Source organism: Passer domesticus, chromosome 5 (genome assembly GCF_036417665.1).
Source record: "Passer domesticus isolate bPasDom1 chromosome 5, bPasDom1.hap1, whole genome shotgun sequence".
Taxonomy (NCBI): Eukaryota; Metazoa; Chordata; class Aves; order Passeriformes; family Passeridae; genus Passer; species Passer domesticus.
Genome location: NC_087478.1, coordinates 46,431,154 through 46,442,429, shown reverse-complemented (window position 1 = coordinate 46,442,429; position 11,276 = coordinate 46,431,154).

Genomic DNA, 11,276 nt, shown 5'->3' with positions numbered 1-11,276 from the left:
ACCTTATAAAAAGATGTGTGACACAGGTGACACAATATTGTTCCTTTAAAGTGCTAAAACATAAACTCACCATGCAATGCATTAACCACGACATCTGGAATATGCAAATAATGAAGAATCTACTTCATGTTTGAACTCATTTATTTGACACACAGTCTTATGGTGACACCATAATGCTATAATAAACACTCTGAGAGAGATGGTGGAATAAAAGAAGAGAGAATAATGATCTTTTATAATTTAGACCCATTTTTTTCTTACAAAAATCTGATACACTTCAAACATAACAAAATTAACACAGCAAGTCTGACTGAAGCAACACATATTCAATATCTAAGAGACAGACAGAAAACAGCTTATTCATTGAGTCACACTTCTCAAATCAGCATGGGAAAAAAAATCTGTCTGCAACAGGAGTTTACAGTTCTGCGATGGTGTCACAGATAGTCGGGTCTAACTTTCTGAAGTACAGAAATGCTTCAAGACACAATATCCACGGAACTAAAGAACAGAAATGTTTGATTTAGTCTCTTTCTTTCTCTGATGAGCCACAAGTGCGCATTTTATTATTAAAACAGAAAAACCCAAAGCAGAAACTGAGCTAGGAGAATAAACTGTCCCATGGATTTCAAAATAATTTTAATGCCACAGTACATGAGGGGACTCATCCCCATCCTTTGGCAATATGAAGTATCAGAATAGTGCAGCACAGCTAACTTACCCAAACCACCACAGCTGAATGTACTGTAGTAACCAATATACATAGTAAGAACATTTCTTGTTCCATTAATTTTTCTATCATGAGGATCAAAAGTATCTGCTGCTAAGCTATATTTACTTGTGTATCTTCTTGGAGAAAAATAAGGATATGAGCAACTGGAAAATCTCTTTTACTAATCACATTGAGCTGAAGCACAAACACCTCTGGCCCAGTGACTTTGTCTATAGCTACTGCTTAAAAAACCTAAATTTGTCCAAACTGACATATGCTGACTCCTCTGCACTTTCAAAGACCAAAATACAGGTCCTGCTGCTTCCTACACCCTTAGATTCTGCCTGAGCTAGGTTACCTCCTGTGGCTGCTTTGGAGTTATCAGAGCAGCTCTACTTCGGGGAAGATATGTGACAATACTGCTGTGAGGTCACATTTTTTATCAGTGGTGTCTCTAAATGGATCTACAGAGACTCTAAATGGGTCAGAAAACCAGGCAGAAGACATGTTGTCTGCATCACCATTCCTACCTCTGACACAGTTTACACACCAAAAACAAACAAAAAAACCCAACACAAACAAACAGTAAAACCACTGCTAACGATGGACAGGTGAATAGGGTGTATCTCATTTTTCAGAGTTATCTGGAGAAGAGTATAACCCAGTAGGAGTTGCAGGGATGAAAGACAGAAACCAGAGGCAGATCAAACGCTCATGAGGAGATTAAAGACACACAGAGAGATCGGAGCTAATACAAAAAGTGAGGACAAGGCTTTTTTTGCTCTTCAGTATGATGATTAAGTGATTTGAGTGAGCTGTCAAGCTGAAACCATGAGCCAGCATACATGGCGGTTACCAGCCCAGGGTGACAGAAAAACCGAAAGAATATGAAGACCAGTAATTGTCTCCATTGAAGAAATGGGTACCATTACTATCACTATGTGATATTATCAAATGTACCATTTGTTAGAAAGTGATGAACTTACTGTGCTGTAGATTGCCACTGAAAGAGCATTTAGAAAATACAATGTAATTAACAGTAATTTAGGCTAAGGAAAAAAAAAATCGCTTAAGTATTAAAGCGTGAAATTGTTACCGAAAAAAAAGTCAGGAGTCTGTGGCTCAATGCTCTACTGACGAGACACTTTATTAATGAGATTGTATCAGCCATGGGAAGAAAAACAGCAAATGTATTTCAGGGGGCATTGTTGCTTCCCCTACAAGAGTTCAGATGCCATTTTGTACTTCGAAAGGTACCGCGGCAGATCAAATGTAATCCTTATGTATTTGCAAACACAGCGGAAAGGGAACCTAGAAAACAAGCATTTCAGACCAAAACCCTGAGTCTAGGGGTTACCGGGAACACCCATATTTCTTTCTCCAGGCATAACCAGCGACTCAAAGGCTCCCCACCCCACCCAGGATGTCTCAGCGGCGCTGCCCCACACAGCTTTGTCATGCCTGCAGCACGCTGGGCACACCCGGGCCAGCACTGCTCCTTGCTCCCGCCGGGCAGGAGCGGGATGTGCGCACTGGGACCCGCACCGGGGGCTGGGGCTGCTCCCCGGGGTGCTTAGGCCGTGTCAGGGGCGGTGGTTGCCATGCGGGCTGCCCCCAGCAGCGGCCCCTCAGGCCCGGCCCCGGGCGCCCTTCCCCCAGCGCTCCCCTCCCCCGGCCGCACAACCGGCTCCTCCGGCTGAAACCCGACACCGGCGCCTCCCGCCCCGCCGCCGCCTGGGGCCCCGCGGGGCGCGGCGGGAAGCCCGGAACGGATTCCGGCTGGAGGCGGCTCCAGCTGCCGGCTGCGGCGTGGCCCGGCCGGGCCATCTCGCGGCTGCCGGCGGTGGTGCCGTGCCCCGCTCCGAGGGCTGTGGCGATCCGTTCCGGAGAGTAGCGCCCGCCCGGCTGCAGGGGCGGCCTAAGCAGCTGCTGTGTCCCTGCAGCGCCCCAACCGGCGCAAACCGGCGCAAACCGGTCCAAGCCGGATCTGCTTCCCTGTTCCTCAGCATTCTTCTGCCTCCTCCTCCTCCTCCTCCTCCTTCCTTCCCCCCCTCGCCCTGGCCTCCGTCTCAGAGGCACCGCAAAGTTGTGCTCCCCTGCGGCTTCCCCACAGCCCAGCACAGCCCCCACCACTGCTCTGTGCCTGCAGGGCTGCTGCTGACCCTGAATCCGTGTATGTTGTCTCTCTGTCCTGGCTGCCTAACCACATTTCAATTTCCTCCACACTGAGGGAAGCACTTTCTTTTGAACATTTTGGGTTTTTCCACTTAGAGAAGAAATAAGCAGAACAAGCTTTTTTTGTTTTTGGTGAAAGCTGCCTCTCTGCAGGCACGTGGTTGCCCCTGGGTGCACCCTGTCCCTTGTTCCCCTGCAGTTGTGTGCAGCTTTCGTTCCTGCCTGCCCCATGCTTGGATGTGACCTTTTACTGCCCTGGCACATGGCCCTAGCTGCTCTGTTCCTTTTTATCACAGCCTTACAAGTGGTGTGGCTCCAGTGCCAGCTGCCACCATGGCAAAGAAAGGCCTCCCTGTGCCTGCCCATTTTCCCCAGTCACTCCTCTTGGTATGGAAGACAAAACTGGGTATTACCCTTTCCCTTCTGCTCCATGCAGATACCAGGAAGATAAGCACACCCTGTCTATGTCAGCCCATGACCGTGAAAAACGCTGCTTCTTCTTTTGCTCTCCCTCCACCAACGCACTCCCCAGTTTTACAGATCAAAGGAAACATGGCCTACTCCATGCTGGGATCTTGTCTGGAGGTTTGATTTGCATTTCCTCTAGCAGCATCTGGAGCAGAAGTGAGACAGCACGCCTCACCCTGGCAGGCTGTGGGATGTCTCTCAGCTGTATGGAGGCAGTGGCTAGCACAACTTCTCTGTGGCTGAGTGGTTTTGTCATGTTATAAATGGGTATTGCGGTGGTTGGTTCTCACAAGTTAGAGATGAATATTATATGTATGTTAAGTTTTATAGATGTATAGTTTTGTTATTTTTATGTGTTCTCCCCATTGTTCTCTTTCCATTCCCCTTGTATTGTTGTCACTAGTTGGGGCATTTAGGGGAGGGCAAGCTTGTTACCAGGAGGCATGGCATGGCAGCACCTGATCTCCAATCAAGGTGTAAGAAAGTGATCTCCACTAATGGACAGCAGAGAAGGAGTTGACTGACAAGACTTTGGGAGGCGCCAAGGATATAAAAGACAGAGCATCCATTTTGTAGACGAGCACGTGGCTGCTGGTCACAGACCTCCAGTGTTGTAATTTTTTCTTATTCAGTCCTTAGTTGTATTTTGTTAATATTTAATAAACCTTTGAAATTTTTAAGCGGGTGTTGTTTCTCACAGTCAGGCATGATTTTATGCCATGCTGGAGTAGTATATGTGCCTGAGTTTTAGGCAGCTCTGCCACGCTTTTGTCAGTTTCAGTGCAAACTTTCTTTTTAGACTTCCATGCTTCTGAAGGCATTGACTTTACATACCTGAGGGGAAGGAATAGATATATATGTATGCCACTCACTTCCCTGGCTTTGTTCGTATTTGTCTGACACCTCCTAAGCCAATTTAGTTCACTGACATTCTAGATGCTACTTCTGTCCTCCCAGGGAAATGTTCTGCCAGTTCTGTGAGTTTAGCTGGCTCACCAGAGTCCAGCAAAATGCTGCAACTAACTGTAGAGTAGGTGTGCTACATATGGAGTGTGGCAAAGGAGTAAACAACTCTGTTTGTGGCAGCAAGCGGTGGCAAGCAAGGTTAATTTGTTCTGCTGTCAAGCTGTTTGTGAACAATTCCTCCTTAATGAGGAGAAGCAACCATGTGTACCTGCACCTGAATCTTGAACATTCATCATTCCTAGGGGTATAAGGGCTAGATGTTAAAATTTCTCCCACAGGCCCTAAACAACTATGTTTGGATGTAAATATCTGTGTATCGATTTTAAGGATAGCACAAAAAGCAGGCAAAAGTAATCTTGTTGCTACATTGTGATAAATGTTTGCAAAATGTAGAGATTCTTCAAGTGAAGTGGGAAGTAAAATTTTTACTGTCATCTCTGACCCAACTGCTCCCGTGGTCCCCATCCACAGCAGCATGGTGGACAGTGTTGAGCACTACATTCAGTGGCTTAGTGTGTAGCTGCAGTGCAGGTGCTGGTTGAGCTCTGGGTGGCAGGAAGTGGCTGGAGTACCAGGCAAGAGTTTGCACAACAAAGGGCACAGGGAACCTGTGGCCCAGCCAGGTGACCAGACACTCAGAGACACAGCAGGAGTTAAAGTCTCATCTGGAAGACCCTAGACTATCATGCATAGGGTGAATGTGTAAAAAACCATGACTTCCTTTGTTTGTCGTCCAATCTCATGGGACCAGTTCAAGCTGTTTCTGCATTACTGTACCAGGTAATGTACTGTACCAGGATTTTACGTATTTTTGGGTGACCTTTATGAAGTTTATTTTGACTTATTTTTCCAGTTTGTCAGGACTGTTGCTGTGCAACAACCCAATTCATCAAGCACGTTGACCTCTACTTTTCCAGTTTTCTGGCTGCAGTGCAGAATTCCCTTCACCAGCTGCAGCGTTTTACAGAAGGCTGTTCACACACTATTCTCACTGCCAGGTGGTGGTGGAGACACCATTACTCACAGCAATGACCTGACAAGAAATTTTTGTATATGCAAACTTGCCCATGTATGTATGTGCATGCACATGCTCACACACATTACCAAGTCAAGTGTGAAAAAGGGGAATTCACAGAATTTATTACACTTTGATGGTTTGCAGGTATGCTGCGTATTTCAAGGACTTCATGCCCCAGGAGTAGAAGAATGTTGCATTTCAAAACATGTGGTTCCTTGCCTAGCTGTAAGATAGATGATTTAAGAGAAAAAGGAGAAAAAGAGTCTCACTCTGATCTCATAGGATGATGTGTGTAAACAATTGTCTTCCAAAATGGACTAGGCCCTTGCCTTTAGCTCTCATGCCAGAAGAAAATACTTGCATTTCCACATTTTTTCTTACAGTTGAAAGTATCCCCTCATTTTCATACCATATTTATAATTTTCGAATCATGGCAGACCTGGCTGTGGCTCTGAAAGGCCACTCCAGCACAGGGGAAAGTCAGTGCTCTACCTCTCTTCCTCATTTCCTTGCACTCTCTCTCTGGTTTCCTCAGAAAATACTCTAGGGAAGGGGTTCAAGTTTTTAACTGTAACTGCAGGAATAAGACTAACAAATAAAAGAAAGTAGAAACCTTCAAGAATTTAAGGAATCAGGAAACCATTTTGCATTACAACTGAATATGGATTATTTTGTAACAGCCATGTACTACTGAGCATTTTTTGAAATGTCTCTTGAAAAAAATCTGTCTAATGCAATATGTCTCATTTAGGATCAGCACCAACAGTCCTGATTTTGGCTGTTCTCATCTGTCTCCCTCTCCCGGTCAGTGGCAGCTGTTTTTTTTAGTGGGATTTTGAGTAGGAAAGTCTTTGTTTGGCTTTTGTCCATACACAAAGAACTCAAAGTGAATATGTGGCTTAGCAAAAGGTTTTATGTGTACATATTTGTTCCAGTGGATTGAGTGGCAAGATAGGTATTTAGATATTTATATATTTAAAAATTCACCTCTGCAGTCTTGGAATGAAAACATAAGTATTACCATATCTCTAAAAATGAGCCAGAGAAAACCAGGCAAGGGGAGTGCTCACTTTCAGTCGAGCTCAGGATGCTGGAATGATGCCACAAACAGTGGAGCTGAGAGGTGGAAGCATTTCTAAAGAGGTGGTGACAGGGAAAAGAGCTGGAGTCAGTTTAAGGGAATTCTACAGTTTTGGTGTAGTTAATTGATTTTTTTCCCTGTTTTTTAAAAGAGTTAGTATGGACATAATACACTTCAGACTGCCAGTATTTACCTTTTGCTTTAATCAGACATATAAGTGAAATGTGAATTTAAAAAATAATTTATTGTTGTGTACAATGAAAAGCCTGGGAATAGTCTGAGGGAGACTAAGATAACGTGTAATCTTCCTGCTCTAGTTCTGATGGTACCTGTTACTGAGCCGTGATATTCTTCTGATGCTATGACAAAGAAAGGAAACGTGCCATTAGAAGAAGAAATGGCCATTAGAAGCAAGATTAGGCAACATGGGAGAACTACAGAGATGCTCTTCACTGAATTGGAGTTGAAGCTGGCTAGTACTGTGAGGAACAATAAAAAGAGCTTAAAAATATTAATAGCAAAAGGCAGACCAGGAATAGCATTGGTTAGTTACTTGATGAGGACAGTTACTTCCCAAACAGGGACATAAACTAGGCAGAGATGTTTAATGATTTCTTTGTCTGAGACTTCTACACTGAAGATGGGCTAAAAATGAGTAAGTGTGGTGGTTTAAAACCAGATGGGAATTCAAAAGTTCAGATACGCCATTCCCCTTCTCCCTGTCCCTCCCTGTTTCAAAAGGACAGATGCAACCCCTTGGGTTGAGATAACAATCTACTAAAACAAACGGCAGGGGGGTAACAGCAGCAATTAACACAAGTGTACAAAAGAGAGGGCGACTTACATATTCAAAGGGGCTCATCACCTTGGCTCAGTTCCACATGGCCTCCTGAGACAAAAACAAGATGGTGGATGGCACCATCTCCAGCATCATGTGGTCTCCTGAGAAAAAGGGGAGAATGGCAGCCGTTACTGCAGCGTGGTGTTCTCCTCCTCTGAGCTCAAGAGAACAAAAAACAACTCTGGAGAAATACCCCAGAAATACCCCGATCTGAACGATGCTACACCTGAACCATAGTGCCCTGCCCAGACTGGCAGCTTCTGAACTGCACTGCTATGTGGGTTCAGCTGTATTCAGCAGTATTTGGCCAGGCTTGATGGTGTTCACCGCTTGGAGCTGCATTTCTCCCAAGGGACAGGAAGGGACAGGTAGCATGGAGACGGGCAGAGTCCATAGTGCTGGTTGCTGGCAGGTTCTCTGAGGAAGGAATGGGACAAAATGGCACACTCGTGGTGTATGTTCATCTTTCTCTTCCCCCCAAACCCTTGGCCCCCAAACCCATGACCCCAGTGATGATTTCGGGATACAGAACAGCAACCTAGCCATGCCCACACAGTGCCAGGCTGTGCCCTGTTCCCAACCCCTGCAAGTAAAACTAGGACAATAAGGAATGTCAGAGTCTTTGAGTTGTAAGAAAGTAGCCAATTAGAACATTTTTTATGTAGAAGGCAAAGAGAAAATTCAATGAACATAAAAGATAAGTGAAAAATTGTTTCAGAGAATATAGAGTAAAAAAGAAATGTAATAAAAACTCGAACAATTCTGTCCCAATATTTCCATTTTAAAAGCAAAGCAAGCATTCAGCAACTTTATTTTTTATGAAGAGTATGCCCATGTTTTTTCTGAGTGGAAAATATATATTCTCAGAAAATACAATTTACCTGTGAATCTGAAACAATGCTTTAGGAAAGCTGTATGTCAAATAGTTTTTTAATTGTCCTGGATTGTTTTATGATAATTCTTCAAAGTTTTCAGTCCATTAAGCTGACTCAGATCTCCTACCCTGACATAACAATGGGATTTTTAAACATGTGTTGGGTTTTTTCCATACTTTGTCATAACTGAATACTTTCCCTTTAGCAAACAAATGTTCTACTATGGAAATTTTACAGAAAAGACATTCTCTTAAAAGAAACTTCCCTTCTTTATTCAAAATGGTTTAGACTGTCACTGCACTGCTATTTTAATCTGGCAGAAGTATGGGTTGCTGTTGAAAGGAGCAGGCTGGCTTTCCTTCTCCTGCTGTCTTCTGCCACTTCTTCCCACCATTTCCCGTGTGCCACTCATACGCCTGTGGCTATGTGATGTCTTCTTAAGGGTGTCACTCCAGTTGAAAGCTCATTTTTCTTTTGCTAGCCTAGTTTTCCTGACTTTGAGGAGTGCAAACAGTAATGCCAGCCCAAGGGCAGCAACAGAAAATAGTGTCTAGAGAGAGGTGGGGAGGTGAACAGGATTATTCTTTGATGTTTGTTTAATGGTCAGTTTAAACTCAACAGGAATTGGAAAAGTCATTATTTGCTAATTTTACGAAGTATTGATAACTTGATTGACAACTGATTTTTAGTTGAATTAATTAATCTGGTTTTTGTACTCACACACCTTTTGTTTTTCTGTGAAAGACAAATTGCCTGAGAACCACATAAGTTCAATTTGGATAAACAAATAAATTGATAGAAGTGTTGGATATACAATCTTGCAAAGCCTCTAAGGATTCTGTTGTGGTTTAGGAATGGAAACCCCAATTCAGTGCCCCCAACAAGACTTTCCAAACCACGCACCACTCTCTCATTCCTCCACTTTTCTCCACCCTCTCCCTTCTGTGGCACAGTGGAGAGGAGAATTGGAGGCACAAAAGGCAAAGAATCAGTGTTGAAATGAGAACAGTTTACTGGAAACAGCAATGAGATAAGAAAATGGACAGTAACAGCACCAATAGTAATGACAGAGGGTACAAGAAAAGAAACAATTCACAAAGAAACCCCCTAACAGTAGAGGACACTGGGTGGCTACCCCCACCACATTTTCTCGTCTGGAAAGAACTCCTTCTCCCCATAAGAGAGTCCCTTCTCTCACCTCTGGCAGTGACATAAGTTGAAACAGAATAACCTCCATGTCCTAGCTGTGCCTCCTCCTGGTTATTGTAGAAAAATAATCCTGTCCTGGCTGGAATGAGGACAGGATCTAATGGAGATACAGGTAGGCTATGCTTGCAGGCTTCAAAAGTGTCATCACTTCAAAAGTGTCTTGGACTGGTCTATAGATTCATAAGACCTTAAGCTTTGGCAGAGACTGAGAGAGCTGGCCATAGCTTTAGATCAGGGTGGTCTCATATGAAGCTGCAGGAGATTCTTGCTGCCAAGTACACCTCTGCAACTTTGGTTCTGTGTATTTGCCAAAGTTTTAGATAATATATCCATAACATATGTGCAGCTAAATGAGTAAGAAACTATGAAATATACAAGTATATTAAAAATAATAACTTGAAACCAGTACTCAAAAAAGAAAGACTGCAAGTTTAAAATTCACACGTGTAAATGTATGTAAACACTTTTTCATAAAAATTTTGTAAAAATTCATGCGTGAATTTGCCCTTGTTCTTTATCCCTAAGCTTTATTTCATCTTGGTTTGGTAATTCCATAGCATCTGCCATCATTACAGAAATTAGCACAGGATTTAAAGTAGAACAGGTGTTTGAATCCCTATGTGAAACTCTGATAATACTTCTTGAAACCTGCGTTTAGAGGGTAGCAAGAATTTGTCTTGGAGTCTTTCTGCATCATCTGTTTTTAGTACCGTGTAATTCTGAAATGTCTTGAAATACTTTAAAATCCTCAAGATGGTCAGTGAAATGTTGTCTGAAAAATATACACAGAAGTAGACATAGTGCTGCTAAATCATTTTTCCAGCACTATATTTCAAGTGAAAGCAACATAACATTTTATTAATGAATCTAACTTTGTCACAAAAATGTGGATTAAAAATGTAGGCATGAATATTGGAAAAAGAGAAGGTCTAATTTACTGAGTTTCTTCTGATAAGCTTTCCTGGGGAAGTGTTAAGTTATATTCAGGAAGCTTGGAAGCAGAATAGATGGATCAGGTGGTGCAAAATAATCTGCAAGAGAGCTGAGAGTTGAAAGGGTATGGAAGCTGAGATGCAGGAGAGATGAAAAGGTGAATGAACAGGAGGTAAGGAAGTAGAAAAATCAAATTTGAAATTTTCTCATGGCAAGTGATGAAGCCTGCAGATTTCTAACAAAGGATGCTTGCTGAGAGCTGAATACACTTGCTGGTTGCTGGCAGTACAAGAAAGCGTCCTGGCATGCTCCCGAGCAGCTGCTTACGCAGGAGTACTAATGTTGGTCCTATACTTTCCTACAGCGTAGCGTGACTTTTATAAAAAGAGAACAATTTCTAAATCTGGAGAGAATGGGAATTTTCCATTAAAACCAAAATAAGTTCTTGGAAAGTGATTGTGCTTTCCTGTCCTCAAATCAACATATTGCATATCACTCCTTTTTCTTGATGAAAATAAAATAACCTTTTTGCTTGCACGTTCTTATACATTTACAGCCAAACTCCTCCTGTGAGCTTGAGTTGTTTATGTTGCTTGAGTTGTTCAAATCAGAGTTTATGTTTCACTTGTTTTTCAGGCAATTAGCTTAAGGGCTTTGCATTAGTCAGACAAATGCATGTGTTGACTTTTCATGCTCCATGACATTTCTTTCATGTTAATTTTAGACATGGTTACAGAGACAAGATTGACGTTCTAGAATGACAGCTAGGGAAACTGTAGTATGGCAAAGTCTACCACTAGGTTTATCAAGAGAGAGAATCATTACACATGCAGTCCTGGTGCAGCTTGTAGTTGGCATGTGTGACCATTGGCTTGAGTAACCCAGAACTGGCCCAGTGAAATAAACCAGAGACAAAAACTGCTCTTGTGTGATTTCAAAGCCTGTAAGCAGAATGGAAGGAGATAAAGAAATTGAGGAGAGTATCTTTGTAAGTATTT